Here is a 26,155-nt window from a genome sequence, read left to right as displayed (position 1 = left end):
GCCAGTGGTTCACTTGAGACTAGGAGTTCAAGACCAGCCTGGCCAACATGGTGAAACTCTGTCTCTACTAAAAATACAAAAATCAGCTAGCTGCGGTGGCACATGCCTGTAGTTCTAGCTATTCAGGAGGCTGAGGCATGAGAATTGCTTGAACCTGGGAGGCAGACGCTGCAGTGAGCCAAGATTGTACCACTGCACTCCAGTCTGGGCAACAGAGACTCTGTCTCAAAAAAAAAAAAGAAAAAATTATATATTATTTATTACAGAAGTAATAACATCCTAGTATGAAAACCTCAGAAGATTCAAGACTGTATATTCCCCTATGCCAAAATATAAATTTCAACAGCTGCATAGTACTTTCTTATATAGAAAACACCATAATTTACTTAACTAGTCCCCTGTGAACATTTGGCCCTTAAGTTGCTTCCTTTTTGCTTTTCTTATAAATAATGCTATACTGAAAATATTGTACATAGACAATTGTGCATTTCTCTGATTATTTCCTTATTTTAATACCCTTGTGATTATAAGGGTAATATACTGTATACAGTATTTAGTTATAGAAAATATAAAAATAATAAAAATACTTTTATCTGAGGCAGTTAGGACCAGTAGATAGACTATTAACTGAAAAAGTTGGTAAAGCAAAGAATCATAAGAAAAGAAATTTTATGAAAGATCCAGATGACTTCAATGCTATTTGAATTGTTTCAGAGCATAAAAAGAGAAAATACCCAAGTTATTTTATATGAAGCCAACATAACATTGAAAACAGTGTGCAACAATGATTGCACAGGAAAATTCTAGACTAATCCCATTTATGAATATCAATACAACAATCCAACATAAAATATTAGCAACCAGACTTCAGCAGCACATGAAAAGGATAATAAATTAACAATTAGAGTTTATTACAGGAATGCAATGACCATTCTTATTTTTTTTCTGAGATGGAGTCTTGCTCTTGTTGCCCAGGTTGGAGTACGATGGCACAATCTCAGCTCGCTGCAACCTCTGCCTCCTGGGTTCAAGCAATTCTCCTGCCTCAGCCTCCCGAGTAGCTGAGAGTACAGGCACCCACCACCACGCCTGGCTATTTTTTTGTATTTTTGGTAGAGATGGGGGTTTCACTATGTTGGCTAGTCTGGTCTCAAACTCCTGACCTCATGATACACCCACCTCAACCTCCCAAAGTGCTGGGATTACAGATGTGAGCCACTGTGCCCAGCCAATGACCATTCTTTATTTTGAACTCTTTTATTATGACATGAGAACATTAATATTATCTTTTCAATAGGTACTGAGAAGGCATTTGATACAATCCAGTATTCATTCCTGGTGAAGATTTCATAAACCAGCAATAGATGGATACTTTCAGCATGAGTAAATATCTCTATCTTGGTCTAAAACCTAGCACTGAGCATAATGGAGAATGGAGGAATACCATATGTTTCCATTAAAGTAAGAAACAAGGCAAAGGTGTCCAGGCACACTGCAATTATTTAACATTATTCTGCAGGTACTAGCTAATTCAATTAGATACAAGAAACTAGGCATCAACTGAAAAAAGAGGAGGTGGCCAGGCATGGTGGTTCATGCCTGTAATCTTAGCACTAGTTGAGGTGGGTGTATCACTTGAGCCCAGGAGTTCAAGACCAGCTTGAGCAACATGGCAAAACCCATCTCTACTAAACATATGAAAACTGAGATGGGAGGATCACCTGAGCCTGGGGAGATGGAGGCTACAGTAAGCCATGATCCTGCCACTGCACTCCAGAGAGACACCGTCTCAAAAAAAAAAAAAAAAAATAACATAACCATCATTTGCAGATGATATCATGATATATCTGGAAAATTTAAAAAGAGTCATTTGAAAAATTATGTCAAACAATATGGGAAGTAATTTGGCTTGGTAAAAATAAATAAATACAGAGAAATAGTCCTTTTTTTTTTTTGACAGTCTCACTCTGCCACCCAGGCTGGAGTGCAGTGGTGTGATCTTGGCTCACTGCAACCTCTGCCTCCCAGGTTCAAGCAATTCTTATGCCTCAACTTCCCAAGTAGCTGGGATTACAGACAAGTGCCACCACACCTGGCTAATTTTTGTATTTTTAGTAAACATCAGGTTTCACCATGTTGGCCAGGCTGGTCTCAAACTCCCGGCCTCAAGTGATTTGCCTGCCTTGGCGTCACAAGTTGCTGAGATTACAGGCGTGAACCACCACACCCAGCCCAGAAATAGCCTTTTAAGTATAAAACAATAATCAATGAGAAGATGTAATAGAAGATCCTACTTACATTGTAGCTGAAAAAGTAGATTAAGCTTAAAAGAAATATAGAAGTTCCAGTTCAAGAAAATTTAAACCCTACTGAGAAATACAGGAGAGAATGTGAACAATTGGAAAGGCATGGTCTGCTTTTGAGTAGAAAGACTCATCATAATCATGTCAACTGTCTTTATTTTAATGCAATCTCAGTAAAAACGCTGTAAGGAGGGCCGGGCGCGGTGGCTCAAGCCTGTAATCCCAGCACTTTGGGAAACCGAGACGGGCGGATCACGAGGTCAGGAGATCGAGACCATCCTGGTTAACACGGTGAAACCCCGTCTCTACTAAAAAAGATACAAAAATATAGCCGGGCGAGGTGGCAGGCGCCTGTAGTCCCAGCTACTCGGGAGGCTGAGGCAGGAGAATGGCGTGAACCCGGGAGGCGGAGCTTGCAGTGAGCTGAGATCCGGCCACTGCACTCCAGCCTGGGCGACAGAGCAAGACTCCGTCTCAAAAAAAAAGAAAAAAAACCCAAAAAAACAAAAAACGCTGTAAGGAATTTTTTTTTTTTTTTTTGAGACCAATTAAGGTGCCTCTCAAGTTAATATGAAAAATAAATTAGGCAGGAAGAGTTGGAACAATTATAAAAAGAAGGGGTGGAGAACAACCCAGATATTAAAGCATATTATTATATAAAACCAGAATAATTTATGTAGCACAGTGCTGGCATGTTACAGGCAGCTTGATGGAACAGGGTATAAAGTCCTGAAATGCATATCAGACATCATTTATGATATATACTGTTGTTTTGCGATATGATAACAGTGCATTTCAAATATAGAAGGAAAAAATGGATTACTTAGTTAATGGGAGTGAGACAAACCAGATGCTCTCTGGAAACAAGTTGAATTCATATTTCACATCTTATACCAAAATACATTTCAGATGGATCCAATATTTAAATATAGGAAGTAAAGAGAATGTTTTCATCATGAAATGGGGAAGAAATTTCTGAGTATAATATGAAACCCAGAAGAAAAGCTTGATCAATTGGACTGTATAATAATAATATAATTCAATATGACAAAAATAACCATAAGGAAAGTGAAAATTCAAACAACAGACTGGGGGGAAGTATACAATTTCCATCATATGTAAAGGTTTTATATTCCTGTTATACAAAAAACTCCTACAAACAATGAAAAATACCAACAACCAACAGAAAAATGAAAAAAAAAAATGTGAACTGTAGAAGAAAAACACAACAGGGTCTTAAGCATATGAAAGATGCTCAATTATATACATAATAAGAAAATATGAGAAAATACTAACTATAAAGTAGTAACATTTTACATGCCAATTTGGCAAATCTCAAAAGTTTGCTAACATAGTGTGTAGGTGAAAGTGAGAGAAAAATAAATAGTATTACAACATACTGAATGGAGTGTAAATTGGCACCATGACTATGAAGAATAATTTTGCAATATCCTTCAAGATGATAGATATAAATATACTTTCACCCAGCAATTCACCTCTGGGAATTTAGCCAACAAATAGCTCTCATATGTGCAAATAGCACATATTATTACGGCAAAATTATTCATGGTAGCTTTATTTGTAATTGTGAAAGACTGGAAACAATCCAAATGTTCAACAATAGAAGTTTGGTTACAATGTTTTTGGTTACTGTTTCTTTTTTTTAAATAATGGAAAAATATTGTAGAGCTATTTAGAAAGAGAAATATAGTGGCTTGAACTGTCCTCTACGACAGAGTAGAGCAAGTTACAGAACCATTTGTGTAAAAACAAAAGGAAGGAAACAAATATATTGATTTTTGTTTTTTTGCTTGTTTATGCATAAAATATTTTTGAAAGGATACCCAAATACCTTAGTTAGCTGGGGTTGCCATAACAAAGTACCATAGCCTAGGTGTTTTAAACAACAAAAATTAATCTTTTCACAGTTCTGGAGGCTGGAAGTCCAAAATCAGGGTGCCAGTATGTCGGGGTCTGTTGAGGGAGACAGACTATGAAAGCTCTTCAGTGTCTCTCTCTTTTTTTTTTTTTTTTTTTATGAGATGGAGTCTAGGTCTGTCACCCAGGCTGGAGTGCAGTAGCACGATCGTGGCTCACTGCAACCTCCGTCTCTCGGGTTCAAGCAACTCTCCTGCCTCAGCCTCCTGAGTAGCTGGGATTACAGGCGTGTGCCACCACACCCGACCATTCTTTTGGTATTTTTATTAGAGTCGGGGTTTCGCCATGTTGGCCAGGCTAGTCTGGAACTCCTGACCTCAGTGATCCACCTGCCTCGGCCTCCCAAAGTGCTGGGATTATAGGCGTGAGCCACTGTACCCGACCCAGTGTCCCTTCTTCCAAGGGTACTAATCCCATCATGAGGGTCTCACCCTCATCAACTCATCCAAACCTAATTACCACCCGAAGCCTTCATCTCTAAACACCATCACATTGTGAATTAGGGCTTCAACATATTAATTTGATGAGGACACAATTCAGTCCACAGTACCAAGAATTTGATCATAGTAGTTGCTGCTGGGCCCAGAGAGGAAAGCAAGATGTAGGAGAATAGGATTGGAAAGGTGATTTTTCATTGCTTGCTCTTTGTACCTCTGTAATTCTCTGTTTATCTGATATCAACCAAGTGTCCAACAATTCAATTCAGTTCTGACCCTCTGTGTTACCGACCACATGTTCTTGGACTCTCAATAGAAAGTGACATGAGTCTGAAAGAGTTTTTCCAGATAAGACATCACTGGAGGTTATGGCCAGACACGAAGGCGGCATGAGATGGAGAGACATCAGGGTAGGCTATGCAGGTTGAAGGGTAGGGTATGCAGGTTGAAGGGTAGGCTATGCAGGTTGAAGGGTAGGCTATGCAGGTTGAAGGGTAGGCTATGCAGGTTGAAGGGTAGGGTATGCAGGTTGAAGGGTAGGGTATGCAGGTTGAAGGGTAGGGTATGCAGGTTGAAGGGTAGGCTATGCAGGTTGAAGGGTAGGGTATGCAGGTTGAAGGGTAGGCTATGCAGGTTGAAGGGTAGGGTATGCAGGTTGAAGGGTAGGCTATGCAGGTTGAAGGGTAGGGTAATGCAGGTTGAAGGGTAGGGTATGCAGGTTGAAGGGTAGGCTATGCAGGTTGAAGGGTAGGGTAATGCAGGTTGAAGGGTAGGGTATACAGGTTGAAGGGTAGGCTATGCAGGTTGAAGGGTAGGGTATGCAGGTTGAAGGGTAGGGTATGCAGGTTGAAGGGTAGGGTATGCAGGTTGAAGGGTAGGCTATGCAGGTTGAAGGGTAGGGTATGCAGGTTGAAGGGTAGGCTATGCAGGTTGAAGGGTAGGGTATGCAGGTTGAAGGGTAGGGTATGCAGGTTGAAGGGTAGGGTATGCAGGTCAGCATTATCTGCTCAGGATGGTTTTCTTGAGTAATGGACCACCTGGTGGTCTGACCAGCAGCAACAAGGCTGTAATCAATTGTCCAGCATTCCTTCCCAGGTGGGACACTCCACAACTTTGGTTTGATATGTAGATTTCCTAAGGGCAATTCCTAATTCTTTAAGTAAAAGGCATAAACATTATGAAGGAGGAGCCACGTCTCATTCCTATTCTATCTCATATATACTTAGGGTTAGTGTCAGATTCCATAAGTTAAAGGACTCAGCCCCACAAAACCGCCCCCACTTCAGATGCTGGTCTTAAGTCATGGGCCACTCATACCTTTTTTTTCTTTTTCTTTTTTTTTTTTTTTTTTTGAGACAGAGTCTCTCTCTGTCGCCCATGCAGTGGCACGATCTTGGCTCACTGCAACCTCCGCTTCCTGGGTTCAAGTGATTTGTTTGCCTCAGACTCCTGAGTAGCTGGAATTACAGGCGCGCACCACCATGCCCGACTAATTTTTGCATTTTTAGTAGAGACAGGGTTTCACCATATTAGCCAGGCTGGCCTTGAACTCCTGACCTTGTGATCCACCCATCTCAGCCTCCCAAAGCGCTGGTATTACAGGTGTGAGCCACCGTGCTCAGGCCCATATTTCTGACTAGCTGTAGATTGGTGATTGCCATGAATCCCTCCTCAGTTTGAGTATTTCGCTAGAATGTCCCCCAGAACTCAAGAAATCATGTTCCTTATGTTTATCAGTTTATTATAAAGGACACAAGTGAACAGCCAGAGGAAGAGGTACGGAGCGTAGAACCCCAGAGAGTCCCAAGAGCAGAGGCTTCTGTCCTGTGAAGTTGGAGCCAGCCACCCTCCCAGCACGGGTTGGATGTGTTCACCAGCCCATGAGCTCTCCAAACCCTGTTGTTAAGGGGTTTACATGGAGTTTCTTACATAGGCATGATTGATTAAATCACTGGCCAATGGTGATCCGATTCAATTTCCAGCCCCTTTTCCCTTTCCAGAGGTTGGAGGGTGAAGGTTCCAATAATCTAATCAAGGCTTGGTCTTTCAGGAGAAGAACCTCTATCCTCAGGCTATCTAGAGGTCCTCCAGGAGTCACTTTATTAGCATAAACTCAGGTACAGTTGAAAGGGGCTTGTTATGAACAGTAAAAGATGCTCCTATTTTCTCTATCATGCAGGAAACTCCGAGGGTTTTAGGAGCTCTGTATCATGAACCAGGGACAAAGACTCAGTATATATTTTCTATTATATTTTACCACAGTGTTAATGAAAAGGGGTCCTGATCCAGACCCAAGGAGAGGGTTCTTGAATCTCATGAAAGAAAGAATTCAAGGTGAATCCATAGAGTGAAGTAAAAGCAAGTTTATTAAGATAGTAAAGGAATGGCCGGGCGCGGTGGCTCAAGCCTGTAATCCCAGCACTTTGGGAGGCCGAGACGGGCGGATCACGAGGTCAGGAGATCGAGACCATCCTGGTTAACACAGTGAAACCCCGTCTCTACTAAAAAATACAAAAAACTAGCCGGGCCAGGTGGCGGACGCCTGCAGTCCCAGCTACTGGGGAGGCTGAGGCAGGAGAATGGCGTGAACCCGGGAGGCGGAGCTTGCAGTGAGCTGAGATCGTGCCACTGCACTCCAGCCTGGGTGACAGAGCGAGACTCCGTCTCAAAAAAAAAAAAAAAAAAAAAAGATAGTAAAGGAATAAAAGAATGGCTACTCCATAGGCAGAGCAACCCTTGTGGATGCTGGTTGCCCACTTTAATGGTTATTTCTTGATTATATGCTAAATAAGGGATGAATTATTTATGAGTTTTTGGGGAAAGGGGTGGGCAATTCCTGGAACTGAGGATTCTTCCCTCTTTTGGACCATATGTGGTAACTTCCTGATGTTGCTATGGCATTTATAAACTGTTATGACACTAGTGGGAGTGTCTTTTAGCTTGCTAATGCATTATAATTAGTGTATAATGAGCAGTGAGGATAACTAGAGGTCACTTTCATTGCCATCTTGGTTTTGGTGGGATGTGGCCGGCCTCTTTACCACATTATTTTATCAGCAAGGTCTTTGTGACCTGTACCTTGTGCCGCCCTTCTATCTCACCCTGTGACTAAGAATGACTAACCTCCTGGGAATGCAGCCCAGTAGGTCTCAGCTTTATTTTAACCAGCCCCTATTTGAGATGGAGTTGCGCTGGTTTGTATACCTCTGACAATAGTACCTTTTGAATTTTGACCTATGTATACAAACACACACACACACACACACACACAAGTATTAATACTGAGTAATACTGAGGGTCGGGGGAATGCTCAGACAGAGTTACCCAAGTTCGCATAATTTGCCATGGTGAGAGTTGGACCTCAGGTTTCCTTACTTCTGTCTGAAGGTTTTTTCCCAATATGCTGTGATTACTTTTTCATCTCTTTGAAGATGTTTACTGCTTTCATGACTGAGTATTCTGGTTTTTAATATTTGAAGGTGAATCCTTTAGATTTAGGGGCATGGGGGCCACTTGTGTAAGGTCAATGATGTCTCCTCACATATTAATGCAACTTTTCTCTAATATTCCATGCAAGATATAGTATATAGAGAGGCAACCATGTGTATCATGCAAATTGAGAAAGACTTGGAAACTGTCCCATCCAAAAGTACTCATCTATTAATCTGCTCAAAGAAATGTGAAAGAAAACTTAGAAGAAATCCTACTACTGTGTAGTATCTCTTAAGTAAAATGCAAATACTTCTAGGAGAGGTACTCTTGAAGTGGGAGAATTCCCTGGCTACCCTTACAGGACATGCAACAGGGCTATTGCTCATGTGTTGGGTCACCACACACTCAAACCCCTAACAGGAGGGAGAGCACACAGAGGGGCAGGCACAGGAGCTAGGGCAAGTGCTTTGAGGCTCCAGCCCCAAGGCAACATCTGGGGTGGGTGCCTGTGACTCCCAAAGCCCAAGTGGGCATGGCATGTGTTATAGTGTGCTCTTTTAGCTTTGCTGTCCACAGATGGCTTAAGTGTTAACCAGTTCAGTGGATCTTCTGCCTTTTTGCAAGGGCAGACGGCCAGTGTGACAACTTTCTGTATCCCAAGCTCTTGTCCAACATCCCGGAAGAATCAGGTCACACACGGACTTGAAGGGTAGTGAATGTGGGGGTTTTACTGGGTGGTGGAGGTGGCTCTCAGTGGGATGCATGGGGAGCTAGAAGGGGGATGGAGTGGGAAGATGATCTTCCCTTGGAGTTCAGATGCTCTTTCTCTTCTCTGCCACACCATTCTGCTGTTCTTCTGCTCTTCTGTTCATCTTCTCATCTCCTTGTCTGCTCATCTGCTTCTGGAGCCTGAGGTCTGTTATATGGGTACAGGATAGGGGGGTCAAAAGACAACTTCTGGGACATGAAAACAGGAATGCCTGTTCCCATTTAGGGCCTCGAGTAGCTAGGCTTGAGGATGGAGCCTTTGCTGGGAAACCATCCTCTTCTACCTAGTATCTCTCCATCTCCTGACTATATTACTATTACACTGTCAACAACTATTATTAACTCCTGAAAAAATGAATTTAACAGATTTCTGCTTCCAGGTCAGATTCTAAGAGCAGGCTTCTACAGAAATGGGACAAGCGGTTGATGAAGAGTCAAATTCTGTAAAATATTTTAAGAGATTTATTTTGAACCAACTTTGAGTGACCATAGCCTATGAAAGAGCCCTCAAGAGGGCCTGAGAACATGTGCCCGAGATGATTAGGCTGCAGCTTGGTTTTATACATTTTAAGGAGATATGAGACTTCAATCAAATTCATTTAAGAAATACATTGGAGGCTGGGTGCTGTGGTTCATGCTTGTAATCCCAGAACTTTGGGAGGCTGAGGTGGGTGGATCACCTGAGGTCAGGAGTTCAAGACCAGCCTGGCCAAATGGTGAAACCCTCTCTACTAAAAATACAAAAATTAGCTGGGTATGGTGGTGTTGCCTGTAATCCTCGTTCCTCGGGAGGCTGAAACACAAGAATCGCTTGAACCCAGGAGGCAGAGGTTGCAGTGAGCCGAGATTGCACCACTGCACACTCCAGCCTGGGTGACAACGTGAGACTCTGTCTCAAAAAAAAAAAAGAAAAGAAAAGAAAAGAAAGAAAGAAAGAAATACATTGGTTTGGTCCTGAAAGGTAGGACAACTTGAAGCAGGTGAAGCAGGGGTTTCCAGCTTACAAGTAGATTTTAAAATTTTCTGGTTGGCAATTGGTTGAGTTTATCTAAAGACCCGAGATCAATAGAAAGGAATGTTTGGATTAAGATAACAGGTTGTGGAGGCCAAATTTCTTGTTGGCAGAGGAAGACTTCAGGTAGTAGGTTTCAGAGAGAATAGGTTGTAAAATGTTTCTTATGAGACTTAAAGTCTGTGTTGATGTTAATGCTGGAGAGGTATAATGAGGCATGTCCAACCACCACTGCCCATCATGGCCTGAAACAGTCTTTCAGGTTAAATTTTAAAAGAGCCCAGGCTGAGGAGGAAGTCCATTCAGGTGGTCGGGGCGTCTTGGAATTTTATTTTTGGTTTACAAAGGGATAATAAATTTTGATTTAAAAAACAAAACACCTGAGCGTGGGCTCAGTGGCTGAATCCTATAATCTCAGCATTTTGGGAGGCCAAGGTGGGAGGATCACTTGAGGTCAGCAGTTTGAGACCAGCCTGTCAACCACAGGGAGATCCTGTCTCTATACACACACACACACACACACACACACACACACACAAAATCTGAGGATCTTCGTCTTTTTTTCTTCAAAGACAGGCTCTTACTATGTTACCCAGGTTGGATTTGAACTTCTGGACTCAAGGGATCATCCCATTTCAGCCTTCCAAATAGATGAGACTAAGACATGTGCCACCACATGCATTCTCTCAGTTTTGTCATCTGTAAAATGAGTGAGCTGGACTAGTGTGTCCTCAGATTTCCTTCCTTCTGAGCTCCGTTCTGGCTAAATGATTTTTCAAATCCCTTATCTCACTTGTATCCCGTGGAAAACCTGGGGAGGGTGGAAGGGCAGGGGAGATTATTTTTTTTACTTGTCAGATGAGGAAGCCAAGATTCAAGAGGTCCATGATCACCAGCTATCTTAATCCATTTGAGCTGTTATGACAAAATGCCACAGACTTGAGTCAGTCACTCATAAAAAATCAATTTATTTCTCACAGTTCTTGAAACGAAGAATTCAAAGATCAAGGCGGCAGCTGATGAGTTCTCAGTTCCTCTGCTTCCAAGAAGGGGCCTTGGGGCAGCATCCTACGGAGGGGATGAATGCTGTCCCCTCACATGGTGGAAGGGAGAACAACAAAAAAGGACTGAGTGCTACATGGAAGCCTCAGGGCTTTAATCCCATTCACAAAACATAATCACCTCTTAGATGCCACACTTCTTAATACTATTACATGAACCATTACGTTTCAACACATGAATTTTGGAGGAAATCACTCAAACCATAGCACCAGGCAAGGAGCCTCTTTAGCACAGGCACTGAACTCCAAGTTTAGTTGCCTTTCCACTGTATCATACTCATTCATTCATCTTTTGACTACAAGGTGCTGGGGATGCAAAACCAGAAAGATAAGCCTCCTGCCCTCTGGGGGCTGACAGGGGCTGGAGAAAATGAATGCTTAGAGAACCTCATGGTCAGCTTCCTGCTGGAAAGCGAGATGGAGGAAGGAGGACAGAGAGTATCGGGGACAGAGCAAGTTTCCTGGGAGATGCCCATCACTGAAGCTGAACGAGAAAGGATGAATAGGTGTTTGGTATAAAGAAAGGGAGAGCCTGCGCTCTCAGGAGACAATACTTCATCCTTAAGTGGGATACTTAGGGTGCCATGTCAGTCGTCTGTGGTGGACTACAAGACAGAAATTTTTGGGTAGAGGGGTTTTTCAACCCTTTTTGGATAAGATTGTTTGTCACTACACTGTTAACGTCTGTGTCAGATTTTCAGGGTCATAGGCGCCTTCTAATTTGCTGTTCTGCCATCCCCTATGCGGTCTTTATACAAGAGGCTACATTGTGAAAGACTGAAGCTGGCAGACAAGTAACAGGCCATGCCATAATTACTACTTTGGGTGGTTTATAGTTGGTTTCACTTCCCATATTATGAAGGGGGATTAGCATTCCTCTTCAGATTGTCAAAAGACTCAGTAACTCACCCAAGTTTCAAAGGCAAAACACAAGAGCAAATTTTCATCACTTTAAAAAAAAAATGTATTGTGGATACTGCCTGGGCTGAGGGCTCCCTGGAGCAGGGACACGTTGCTTCCAGGTAGCATCAGTGCACCACATTCTGCAACTCTCTGCTTCAAACCCCAGCCCCTTAAGAAATACATTTTGGAAGCACAGCTGGAAAAATTTCTCTTTTGCCTTTCTCAGCCCTGCTCCTTATTTTTTGATAGCTTTGGCCAGTGTCACTGCGAGAAGCAGCTGTCTGGAAGATGTTGCTACTCTTCAGCTCACTCACAGACCTGTAAACACACACACACACCTTGCACCTCCCTACTGATGCTGGCAGAACCCGTCTTCTGCTACATTCTTTGGATTTCTAACACCAACATGTTATAACATTCAAGGTTCCTAGGCCAAAATTGTATCCATTTCTTGTTCTTTGAAAGAGACTGACAGTAGCTATTCTAGGTCTTATGCACATTCTACAGATCTCCTGTTTTTCTTTTATGCTAACAGGAAAACATTTCATTCACTGGTACCTTTCTTAATTTGCTACATTTGTTTAGGAACGAATCCTTTCAAAACTGCTCCACGTAGAGCCCTCAGCAGGTGTGCACGTGAAACGCATCAGAAAAAGACTGTGCTGCCCACGTAAGAGGAAAACATGCATCATTTTGAACGAGTGGAGAAGAAAGAAAAAGAGGAAAAGAGGGAGGAGGAAAGAAAAAAGCTGGAAAGGTCAGACTGAGTCCGGAATTCGTGGGTTCTTGGTCTCGCTGGCTTCAAGAACAAAGCCGCCGACACTTGCAGTGTGTGTTACAGTTCTTAAACATGGTGTGTCCGGAGTCTGTGCCTTCTGAGTCTGTGCCTTCTGATGTTCGGATGTGTTTCCAGTTTATTCCTTCGGATGGGTTTGTGGTCTCCCTCGCTTAAAGAGTGAAGCCGCACGCCTTCACAGTGTTACAACTCTTAAGGTGGCACATCTGGAGTTCTCTGTTCCTGTTCCTCTTGTCCAGAGTTGTTCATTCCCACTCATTTCTCCAGGTGGATTCGTGCTCTCCCTGGCCTCAAAAATGAAGCTATATACCTTCCTGGTAAATGTTACAGCTCATACAATCTGCGCAGACCCAAATACTTAAAGAACAAAGCACCCACGCTGCACAAAGCGACCCCAGCCAGTTGCCACTGCCCGGTTTGGGCAGCCTGCTTTTATTCCCTTATCTGGCCCCACCCACATCCTGCTGATTGGTCTGTTTTACAGAGAGCTGATTGGTCTGTTTTACAGAGAGCTGATTGGTCCATTTTGACAGAGTGCTGACTGGTGCATTTACAATCCCTGAGCTAGACAGAGGGTGCTGATTGGTGCATTTACAATCCTCTAGCTAGACATAAAAGTTCTCCAAGTCCCCACTAGATTAGCTAGACACAGAGCACTGATTGGTGCATTTACAAACCTTGAGCTAGACACAGGGTGCTGATTGGTGTGTTTACAATCCCTTAGCTAGACATAAAGGTTCTCCAAGTCTCCACTGGACTCAGGAGCCCAGCTGGCTTCACCTAGTGGATCCTCGCCAGGGCCATGGGTGGAGCTGTCTGCCAGTCTCGGGGCCCGGCCGGCACTCTTCAGTCCTTGGGCGGTCGATGGGGCTGGGCGCTGCAGTTCAGGGGATGGCGCTCGTAGGGGAGGCTTGGGCTGCTTAGGAGCCCACAGCGGTGGGGGAGGCTCGGGCATGGCAGGCTGCAGGTCCCGAGCCCTGCTCCGAGGGGAGGCAGCTGAGACCCCGGGAGAATTTGAGCTCAGTGCCAGCAGGCCGGCACTGCTGGGGGACCCGGTGCACCCTCTGCAGCTGCTAGCCCGGGTGCTAAGCCCCTCACTGCCTGGGGCTCACGGCGCAGGCCGGCCGCTCCCAGTGCGGGGCTGCGGAGCCCATGCCCACTCCGAACTCGCTCTGGCCCTCGAGCTCTGGTGCACAGCCCAGGTTTCTGACCGCGCCTCTCCCTGCACACCTCCCCGCAAGTAGAGGGAGCCGGCTCCGGTCTCGGCCAGCCCAGAGACGGGCTCCCACAGTGCTGTAGTGCGTCGAGGGGCTCCTCAACCACTGCCAGAGTGGATGCCAAGGCTGAGGAGGCGCCGAGAGTGAGGGCTGCTAGCATGTTGTCACCTCTCAAGACCAACATCCTCGCAGACACTCAAGCTTGTAACCTCCTCTCCCCTCCTCACATTTATTTGCCCACCCCAGGGAGTAGGTTCCCAAAGCCTGTCATTCTTCCCCATCATTGAATGAAGCCCTTTATTCTGTGTCTACTATCATCTCTTTAACCTGGAGGCTGAATACTAAGCTCCCAGAGGATCTTTCTGCCATCAGCTTCTCCACCCTCCTCCACCCTCTGCCACACCCCCATTATCAGACCAGTCTTCTGACAGCACCACTCTGGACAAAACCTTCAGTAGCTCCCCACTGCTCAATAGTCTTGGCCTAGAATTCAAGGCTCCCCTTGTTGTGGCCCCAACTTTATTGAGCACTTATCACAAGCCAGGTACTCTGTTAAAAGCATTTAAATGTAATTTTTCCATCCAAAATCCCTTTCCAGGAATGTACTTTCTCCCCCACTTCCTCTCCCACTCTCTGAAGTGTTGTGCTGCTATTGATGAGAGATAAGCATATGATGCAGGCCAGCCAGTAAGAGCATTTCACAGCCTGGCCACAGGCCAGCCAATCTGAGCATTCTACCCTCTACCACCCCACCGCCACTCTCAGCTTGCTTGCTTTCTTTCTCTCTCTCTTTCTTTCTTTTTTTTTTTTTTTTGAGATGGAGTCTCGCTCTGTCGCCCAGGTTGGAGTGCAGTGGTACTGTCTTGGCTCACTGAAACCTCTGCTTCCTGGGTTCAAGCTAGTCTCCTGTCCCAGCCTCCCAAGGAGCTGAGATTACAGTCACGTGCCACCACATCCGGTTAATTTTTGTATTTTTAATGGAGACGGGGTTTCGCCATGTTGGTCAGGCTGGCCTCGAACTACTTACCTCAGGTGATCTGCCTGCCTCAGCCTCTCAAAGTGCTGGGATTACAGGCATGAGCCACTGCGCCTGGCCCCATCCTTAGCTTTCTGAAATCTGTGTAGGTGTGGTGGAGAGGGGGCTTCTCTCTTCTGGGTTTGAAATCTACACAGAGAAGCAGAGAGGAGAAGTGAGGGAGAATGAGAGAGAAAGGGAGACCTGATCACATTGTCTCTCTGGATCCCATGGCGCGTGGGGCTTGCTCTACCTCTGGACTTTACCCAGAGTAAGTCAAAAACGTCCCTTGTTTTCTTCAGCCTGTTTGAGTTAGGTTTGCTGTTACTTGCAACTGAAGCCATGAAAAAAGTGTCAGGGGTGAGCGACGACTATCTGGCCGGTGGCAGGGAGGTAAAAGAATTTACTAAGACAGACCAGGCGCGGTCGCTCACGCCTGTAATCCCAACACTTTAGGAGGCTGAGGCGGGCAGATCACCTGAGGTCGGGAGTTCACGACCAGCCTGACCAACATGGAGAAACCCTGTCTCTTCTAAAAATACAAAATTAGCCAGACATAGTGGCGCATGCCTGTAATCACAGCTACTCAGGAGGCTGAGGCAGGAGAATCACTTGAACCCGGGAGGCAGAGGTTGCTGTGAGCCAAGATCGCAGCATTGCACTCCAGCCTGGACAACAAGAGTGAAACTCCGTCTCAAGACAGTTGTAGGTAGAAAAAGGCAGATTCATTAGAGAAAGTATGAAAATACCTTTCAAGGAAGCAATGGGCAGGCTCAGCAGAAGAGGCATTGACTGCAAGGAAACAAAGGCTTGCTGGACATTTTATAGGACGGTTCTGGGGCTACAGAGTGCCGCACTCAGTACTGATTAACGCCAAGGTTGCAGGGAGCTAACTTGGATTTTTTCGTATCAGCGGAAGATCTGGTGATAGCTGGGTATAGGAAGATTGTGAGTTATTTGTGCAGCAGGGCTGTGCTGGAGCATATACAAAGGCAGACTTGTAGCTTATCTGCTTCTTTTTGCTTTCCCCTGCTCCCACCAGCCTGACTCCCTTTCCCTAATTAGGACGCCAGAGAGAGCACTTAAGAGGGCCTATGTCATTTGATCCTCATGACCACCATGAGGCAAGACTGTTAGTTCACCATTTAGATGGGGAAGGGACACCTGAGTGATAAGCCAGTGCCCAAGGTCTCACAGTTTTTAAGTGGTAGAGACAGAATTTACAGCCAGGCCTATGACTCTAGGCTGCTCTCTTAATGATGAGTTCCAAGGCCTTCCAGGAAAATGTACCCGGTATTTCCTGTGTGCCGGGCACTAGGCTAAGTACCACACACTTGTCCTCTCCTCATCTGCTGCTGTTCCCAGCGTGTTCCACACACCCCTCAAAGAGGCCCTAGGTTTTCCCACATCTGCATCTTTACCTGGAACATGCTCTTTGCCCCACCTCTGTCTGGCAATATTTACTTATTTTTCCAATCTTGGATCAAATGTCGAATCTTTCTGGAAGTCTCCAATACCACACTCAGAAGCGAGTACTTCCTCCCTGGAGTCTTAAGGCGTTTGATTTGACCCCCAGGCCAGTCAGCTGCCTTTAAGCGCTGATGACACAGGAACTGGTAGGCATTTCTTAGGGAGAGTGGGGAACTGACAGTCTGAAGTTACCAGATTTAGGTTTTAGTTATTTTGATGGCATCTTGGCAAAACACCACACTTTTCGATAACAAGAAATGCCACTGTCATGGAATGGGCAGTGGCTTTGGGGTAAGACAGGGCTGGGTTTGAATCTGACTCTGCAACTCTAGAGCTTGGGTGACATTAAAAAGATTACCCATTCTCTCTGAGTCTCATTTTTCTTGTCTGAATATGAGGATGAGAGCAGTGTTGATCTTAGAGAATTGAGAGAAGTAAATGGGATAATGAATGCTAAGGGCTTAGCACAGTGTCTGGTGCCATGTATATATGTTTTTATATAAGGGATTACATCTTAAACTCATTTTTGCCCCTGCATGCAGAGCAGATGCAGGTAACACACATATTATTAAATGAAGGACCAAATCTTATGAATATCCCTCCTTTAAACCTTCTCCTAGTCTTTGATAGCAACTGGCCACCTGTAGTTGCTTAAAGAAGCTAAAGAGAATTGGAAGCAGCAGGATAGAAGAGAGGTAGAGGGAAATGGGAGTCAGAAAATAAACATCCTTTTAAGACAGGCCATCATGCTGGGCACTGTGGCTCACGCCTGTAATCCCAAGACTTTGGGAGGCCGAGGCGGGCTGATCATGAGGTCAGGAGATCGAGACCATCCTGGCTAACATGGTGAAACCCTGTCTCTACTAAAAATACAAAAAAATTAGCCAGGCGTGGTGGTAGGCGCCTCTAGTCCCAGCTACTTGGGAAGCTGAGGCAGGAGAACGGCGTGAACCCGGGAGGCGGAGCTTGCAGTGAGCTGAGATTGCACCACTGCACTCCAGCCTGGGTGACAAAGCAAGACTCCATCTCGGAAAAAAAAAAAAAAAAGGCCATCATAAGAGCAGCGCAGGTGTTCCAGCAAGGCAAAAACCAGGATTAATTTTGTTCCTTAGATGATCCACTTCATTCCTTACTTTGTCTTTTCTCGGAGGACACTGGGTGAGATGACCAATGACATAGGCTGCATTGTTCCTTTTGGAATTGTGCAGTGTTCCCAGTTCAATCTTCCTCATAAGCGGGCGTGAGGCAGTGGTGCAGTGGTGGTGCTGCCATGGTGGTAACAGCAGCTGCCCAGCAGCTTCCTGACCTCTGGGTTGAAACTCTGGAGGTGTGACCTTGAAACCAATACTCATGTTATGACCCCTGACTTCTCCTCCAGTCCTTCCAACAATGTTGAAAGTATACAATTATCTTTCTTATATCCCTCTCTGCTTGAAATACTTAGAGGGGTTTCTGTTTCCACCACTTAGCTCTGATTTATACACATAGCGTATAGAAACAAGCATATTAAACATTAGTTTTAAATTGGGCATGGTCACACTCCTATATTCCCAGCTACTCAGGAGGCTGATGTGGGAGGATTGCTTGAGGCCAGGAGTTTGAGGCTGCAGCAAGCTATGATTGCACCGTTACCGGTGGAAGACATCAGAGTGACTGGTGGTGAATCTGTACAGGTCTGCAGCAACCTCAGTTCTTGCTTTTTCAGAAGAAAGAATTCAACCGAGGAGCATAAGGCAGAAAAAGAAACTGAGGCAAGTTTCAGAGCAGTTTATTAAAAAAGGCTTATTTTTTTAAAAAAGACTTTAGAATAGGAAAGAAAGGAAAATTCACTTAGACCCAAGCAGGCACCTGAACGTCAAGTGCAGTGTTGAACCTTGATCCTAGGACTTTATAGGCTGGTCCCTTTCCCATGATTCTTCCCTCAGAGTGGGCTGCCCGCATGCACAGTGCCCTCCTTATCCTTGGGAGGTGAGCATTCGCAGTGTTTAGGAAGTTGTACACATGCCCATCTGAGGCTTTCTTCCCTTTTCTGGTGGAGTGCCCTCAGAAGGTCATCCTTTGCCATTTTGTCTCTCTCTTTTTTTGTGTGTGTGAGACGGAGTTTCACTCTTGTTGCCCAGGCTGGAGTACAGCGGCGTGCTCTCAGCTCACCATAACCTCTGCCTCCCGGGTTCGAGTGGTTCTCCTGCCTCAGCCTCCCGAGTGGCTGGAATTACAGGCATGCGCCACCATGCCCGGCTAATTTGGTATTCTTTTTTGGTAGAGGTGGGCTTTCTCCATGTTGGTCAGGCTGGTCTTGAACTCCCAACCTCAGGTGATCCACCCGCCTTGGCCTCCCAAAGTGCTGAGATTACAGGTGTGAGCCACCCTGCCGGGCCTCCATTTTGTCTCTTAATGCACATGCCCAGGAAGTTGTGTCTTCCTGGTGCCTGCATTCAGTTAACACTTCAGTGCAACAGGTGTGGGCCATCAGGAAATGCCTTCTCCCTGGTGCGGGCTGCCAACGTATCACTTTTAGAGAGGCAATGTGATCATTGCCAAAACATCACCTGACATTCCTAGCGGGTGGGGGAAGAGCCCTCTCCAGCCCCACTCATGCTTGTCTAACTACCTGTAACAGCGCTACTTGCACTCCAGCAGCCCGAGTGACAGAGTGAGACTCCATCTTTTTTAAAAAAAGAATTTTTACAACGTGAGTCAATTTATTTAGAAAATTACAGAGATATGACAGTTACGAAGATGGTCATCAGTGGTGGGATGCTGAAGTGTGGGAAACACTGGTCATATTTCATAATCATAACCAGGTAGGCATTATCGTTACCTTCAAGAGAAAGCGAGGTTAAATGAATCCCTCAGGATTACATAGCTGTTAGGTAGTGTTTCTGACTCCACAGCTCACTTTCTGAAGCTGGAGAAAGGAGTTGGAACTTTATTTGGTCGGCATCAGAGACCAAACATCAAGTGGCACTGTAACTGCGTCCTGAAGAATGAGTAGGATTTATCCAGTGAGGTGGGGAGGGATTTCCAGGCTGACATGGATAAAGGTGTGGTGGTGTGAGTGGGCACCCTGCGTCTTGGGAACTGATGGAGCCCTGCAGTTCTAGAGCAGAGGAGTTGCATGGAAACGTGACTGGAGGTGATACCTGAAAGGTGAGCAGGAATCTAGTCCTGGGAGTCCTTCAAAGCTGTGATGAGGAGATGACACAATTCTGAAAGCCAAAGAGCCATGGAAGGATGTTAGACAGGGTGACCTATTTGCATGGGAATCTTAGAGAGGTTACTTCATCCAGTGGAGAGCTAGGGCTTAGGATCTAAGCTGATGAGGGAGGGGTGGGCTGAGGAGCCTGTAGGTGTGTGATAAGAACTGAAACTATTTCCCTCCACACAGCTGGCTTTCTACATTGACATCATTTTACTATTTTCCTGTCTTCATTAACATGACTTTACTATTCCAGGAAACTCTTGCCCAGAAAGATATAAGTTACAAATACCTTGTGGTTCATTTCAAGAACTTCCCAAACTCATTTAGATGAATATCAAATGGTTAAGCTTTTCAGTGTAAAACAACAGTTTACTCCCCAGAATCTTTTGAACCCCTTGCCTCAAAATCCCCACCTCACTATGTCCTCCAATCCTAAACTCATATCAAGATCCGTATCAAACCCCATTCCAGCCCCTCCATTGAAATACCTGCCGGGAACCAGACTCCAAAACCTCATCTCCCTTCGTCCTCTGCTTTCTAAACACTATTAAGACTCTGGCAAGGTTGCTTTCCCTTACTGCTGTGAGACTTGGCTTTATCAAGTAGTAGTAAAACCGCCTTTGCAAAAATTATGACAGTGAGAGAAATCTGATACAGCTGGCGTCATCTTGCTTCTAAAGCCTCACAAGCTGATCCCCTTTGTTAACTTTAAAACAAAGAGGATAACAACCTCTTCCCAAAACTAATCTCCTTGCCCAGGAACTGAAACTGTCTTTGTAAGACTCCTGAAAGTCCCCAAGGTTAGGATTATGGGAGGGGCCTGAATTCTGCTAAAATGTAGGCGTAAATGATTACCAGCTATTGTTTCTTAGCTTGCTTTTCTATAAACCCTTACAGCCCAAGGTCACGTAGCTGGAGGGCACAAGATTTGTAACTTCCTCAATCCCAATTGCTCCTACAGATAACATCATTATTGTCAAAACCTAAAAATTGATCTTTGAGATATTTTTCAGACTTTTGTATTCTGGCAACCAACTGACTCCACCTGGACCCATGACTCATACCAAGGAACATGACACCCACACAGAAACTCCCATCCAGAAACTAACTCAGCATGCGAAGGCACTTTGGACACTTCTATATTTCATTCCCAATCAATCAGCAGGACCCATTTCTTAGCCCCCTACCTGCCAAATTATACCTAAAAGCCCTAGCCTCCAAGCTTTTGGGGAGGTGAATTTGAGAAATGTTTCCTTTCCTTCTGCTTGGTTGGTGATAATTAACTTTTTTTTTTTTTTTTTTTTTTTTGAGACAGGTCTCACTCTGTTGCCCAGGCTGGAGTGCAGTGGTGCCATCTTGGCTCACTGCAGCCTCAATCTTCTGGCCTCAAGTGATCCTCCTTCCTTAGCCTCCCTACTAGCTGAGACTACAAATGCATGACCACCATACCTGGTTAATTTTGTTACCGGAAAGGGGTCTTAATCCAGACCCCAAGGGAGGGTTCTTGGATCTCGCACAAGAAAGAATTTGAGGTGAATCCATAGAGTAAAATGAAAGCAAGTTTATCAAGAAGGTAAAGGAATAGAGAATGGCTACTCCATGGGCAGATGCTGATGGCCCATTTTAATCATTATTTCTTGATTATATGCCAAACAAAGGGTGGATTATTCATACCATCCCTTTTTAGACCACCTAGGGTAAATTCCTGACATTGCCACAGTATTCGTAAACCATTTTGGCACTGGTGGGAGTGTAGCAGTGAGGATGACTAAAGGTCACTCCCATTGCCATCTTGGTTTTGGTGGGTTTTAGCTGGCTTCTTTACAAGCAAGGTCTTTATGACTTGTATCTTGTGCTGACTTCCTGTCTCATCCTATGACTTAGAATGCCTAACTGACTGGGAATCCAACCCAGCAGTTCTCAGCCTTATTTTACCCAGCCCCTACTCAAGATGGAGTTGCTCTGGCTCAAATATCTCTAACATTTTCCCACTTCCTTTTATAAGAGAACCCTTAGTCCTAAGGGTTACAGAGGGATGAAGATCCATCTTCTGTAACTTCATGCTGAATAGGTGCGATGATATTTCTGCCTAACTATTATTAGGGTCTCTTGTATTGGGGGTAGAGAGGAGCTCAGTCAGAAAGGATTGGTATGGCGAGGGTCATTTATAGTCTTTAAGTTCTGACAAAAGGTGATATCCAGAAGATTAATAAGTGTCCAGTTTAAGAGAACATTGTGTAAACTTATCCTGCATTCCTACACATAAGATACAACAGCAATATATTCCACAAGAGTAAAGCTAAATAAGCAATATTATACCAAGTAAATGAAATAAGAAGCCTTTCTATGAACTGGGCAACTGTTGAAACCAAGCTGATATGATATGGGGTTGCTAGATGATTCCAGTATGTGTCCAGAATTAGAATATTGTTCAAGAATTTTACATTACTCATCCTTCTTGTTTCTTCTGAGCAGCAGCCAGAGATCACTAGTTGGTTCACAGGAATAAGTAGAGTTAATCTAGATTGTAGAAAAAAAAAAAAAAACCCTCAAAAACAACTGATGGGGCTAGAATCTAATAACAGGTGTACCATAGTTCTTGAAACATATTTTTTTCTCACTCCAGTCTCTCACTTTTACTAAAGGCAAATCATGGTATGACTGATTTACTTTATTATACTTGGCCTGATTATTTGTATAAAGTATAGCAAGAATAATTATTTTTCACATAGGCTTTTAAAGTTGGCTTTGTTCTATAAGGAATTTCACATAAGATTTATTTTTAAAGCTGAGCCCAGCCATGGGTTTGTACCCTCAAATACCTATGAGTTGGGTAAATTCCTCTCCTCTTGAGGTCCTAAGATAACCTGGGGCTCTGAAGCCTGTCAGAAAGTGACATTCTTTACTTACCAGAGATCGGGAACCCTATACAGGGGCTGTGTAGACAAGGTATGGAACCCTATACAGGGGCTGTGTAGACAAGGTATGAGGTCAGTTTTCCCAAGGGGCTTTTATTGACTCTCTAAGTCAAGTTTGATTCCTTAAAGAAAAGCATGCCATTCCAGTCAAAACCTCAGTAAAATAAACAGTTTCTCTAATTGTGCCCTGTTACAAATGAAAATAGATGTTTATTGTACTTCTGCAAATAACTATATTAACATAAACTAAGAATACTTACAATCTTCAAATTCTAGAGAAATCAGGTAGAAAGAAACAAATGTGCCCCAAATTTTGTTCACAGGAGTATACTTTACTCAATTGTTAAAAGCTGTAAATAGCTCAAAGGAAAAGTTCTCTTGACTCGGAAACACAAAACAAAGAATCAGCAATTTTTAAAGCAAAAAGTCAAAACAGATTCCAGTCTTCTGTTCGTTCATTCTATTCAGCTAACTCCCGTTCTGCTGATATTCATGAACATTTCAGCTTCTCATGGGTTTTTTTCCTCTATTGTAATGTCACGATCTCCAAAGTTACCAGAAAACCTACATTTAGGAACATCTTTTAGAATTCGATAGTTGATTATAAACCATCTTATGAAGAGATTAAAACAAGACAGCAGTTGTCTGTGAATGACAAAAAGTCTTAGGACAGCCACAGTCATAAACACAATTGAGGCCAGGCGCGGTGGCTCATGCCTGTAATCCCAGCAGTTTGGGAGGCCGAGGTGGGTGGATCAGTTGAGGTCAGGATTTCGAGAGCAGCTTGGCCAACCTGGTGAAACCCCGTCTCTATTAAAAATACAGAATTAGCCGGGTGTGGTGGCGTGTACCTGTAATCCCAGTTATTCAGGAGGCTGAGGCAGGAGAATCACTTGAACCTGGGAGGCAGAGGTTGCAGTGCCAAGATCACACCATTGCATTCCAGCCTGGGCAACAGAGCAAGACTCTGTCTCCAAAAAACAAAACAAAACAAAAACAAAAACAAAAAACCATGATTGACAAAGAAATTTGTTACCTCTGTGACACACAATAATTTAACATAACAGTTATTACTGATAATGTACACTAAGTTCTACCAGAATTATAGGAGTTTCACATAACTTTTGAACACATACCAGTAAAATATTTATACAAATACAGCCCAAAGAAAGTCAAACATTATTCATATTTGACAATGCTTCCTGTATACTTTTTATGCCAAATAAGCCAAATTATGTTATTTTTGGACTTTAGGAAACCTAATATCTTAAAAGATTAATTAGGTCAGAAAAAGACATAATTTATAATTTTTGTTAAAGAGCAGATCAGTGCTCTAACAAAAACCTGTTGTGCTTTTATTCCAATATTCAATTTGTGGAAAAACTAAATATTATTCGTTTAACTTTAGCCAATATGTTCACACACATAATTTCTTTCGCAAGACCAATTTTTCACAAATGTTCCAAAGAGTCAAAGAAGCAGTTCATTACCTTAAAGCATTTAGCAAATCTAATATCTGACCTGCCTAATTTAGACCAAATGTCTACATTTTTGAAGATATTTTTATTTTACCAATAATCTTCAAAACCATTTTTATTTCTCAAAGATTACTCAAGTCATGTGAACTAAAAGGCATCATGCTTTTTACTTTTCTGACAAAATATTTGCTACCTAGTTATTATACACCAAAGTTCTCTCATAATGGGAAGTAATTTTTAATACCCCCAAAAGTAAAAAATGTCAGGTAATGCAATGCAAAACAGTACAAAGCCTTCGGTTTTGAGAGGAATCTATCCACTTTTTAATTCCTGAGGTTCCATGAGGAAAACAGGTTTTTCCCAAAACGGGATCTGTGGCTCCTCCTATGTTTTTCCCAAGGATTTCCAGACTGTTAGAGCTTGAATAAGCTGACTTAACCACAGTGCTCTTTTAAAAAGTCTTTTTAAATCTCGTATTACCAGACTTTAGCCAGGCCAAATGGCCAAGATTCCTGGCTTTTGAACTTTATCAAAAGCAACCTCACGGGTGAAACCAACAAGTCTTAACTAAAGTTATGGCTTAATCACGAGTCTATGAGGTATTTTCAAAGAGGTAGTAAGCAGTTTTTACAAGATCTAGAATCTCCAATGGTAGCTGAAAGAAAGGAAGATTCAAGAAGGGAAACCAGAAGTTGTACATGGAGGGGAAGAGAATCAACAAATGTTAAAGGTCATGCAGAAATCAAACCAGAAAGGAGTCATCCCTTAAGCTGGAACTGAACCCAGGCCATCATTGTAAAATGGCAGAGACCAAGAGATAGTACGGTCACATGGTTACAAGGTCACGCTCCCAAGGACATGAAACAAGATGAGAGGGAAACTTTATCCAGTTTTTTTTTTTTGGTTTCAGAGACCTGCAGCAAAATTTGTAACTGACAGGTTTGCTGGGTCATCTTGAATAGTGAGTTTATAGGGGTCCTAGGCTTGCATTCTGTCCTAGGGTACCCATCTTTATGACAGAACAATACAGAAAGACACACAAAGCACACCAGATTTGCTACAGTGTAAGATTACCTCACAGATCCTTTTTCCCATTAATCAACACTTTAGAGAAGATAACAGAGATTTTCACCATTCATTCAATCAGTTTGCACAGCAAGAGAGAGGGGTCAGAAGTCTGACTGGTAAGAAATTCTTACCATTTTGCCAGCATGCCAGGCTTCTGGGTTCCCTTTCCCTGAGTGGCCCTAGTGACCTGGCTTGCTGCACCGTAGCCCTGGGGGCCAACCCTCAACACAAAGGAAAACTATCTTTTTCCATTCCGGCGGGAGCAAAATACATGTGATAAAACACAGACATCAGCCACTCTGCTTAGCACCCAATATCAAACTGGCAAGGCTCAGACTTTACCCCAGTTGGCCCCATAATTGTTAATCCAACCTCCAACGAGGAGTTTCAACTTGTGGGGGTAAGATGGTAGCCCTGGGTAACAGAAAAGATAAGAAAGAGAAAGAAGAGAAAAGGAGTAAAGCATTGTCTGTGGTAGGGTGGGGAAGGTGAAGAGCTCAGAGAGGTCAGAGAAAAACCCACCTATCCCAGCGATGCTGAATCAAAAGTTCAGTTTGTCAGTCACAAAGGGATCTTTTCCAGCAGTTTCACCACCTCTCAGGTTTCCCCCTTTAGGGAGGAAAAAGCTCCCCATGTCCCATGATCCTGTACATGACTAATTCTGTCACCCACAGCCATAAGCAAAGAGTGCAAGGCACACTAATCCAAAGAAATAGCAGTTAACATCCTGCAATGCCAAACCTGTTCTTAGCAGAGAGGGACTTTGTCAAGACAGGCCTCCAACTCCCTAAATTTTAGGAAGGACTCTATCTTCCTACGTTGGGCCTTGGACCCAGGTTTGGTCAAGCATCCTTGCCTTTTATTAAGAGGGGCCTTGAAACCTCTCTGTCTGAGGAGAGACTCTAACTCCTCTAAGTTGGGCCTCTAACTCAATCCCATCCTTTACCCGGGTATTCCACCACTTACCCATAGTTAACCAGTCAGTGCTAGTCTATTTCCTTTGGGTCAAGGGTCTTCTCAGCAGAGTCTCTTCATGGCTCTCCAGAAAGATGTTACTGGAAAAGGGTCCTGATTCAGACTCCAAGAGAGGGTTATTGGATCTTGTGCAAGAAAGAATTCAAGGTGAGTCCATAGAGT

The sequence above is a fragment of the Macaca nemestrina genome, chromosome 5 (genome assembly GCF_043159975.1).
Source record: "Macaca nemestrina isolate mMacNem1 chromosome 5, mMacNem.hap1, whole genome shotgun sequence".
NCBI classification, from domain to species: domain Eukaryota; kingdom Metazoa; phylum Chordata; class Mammalia; order Primates; family Cercopithecidae; genus Macaca; species Macaca nemestrina.
The sequence above is the reverse complement of the archived record's forward strand: the minus strand, read 5'-3'. Positions refer to the sequence as shown.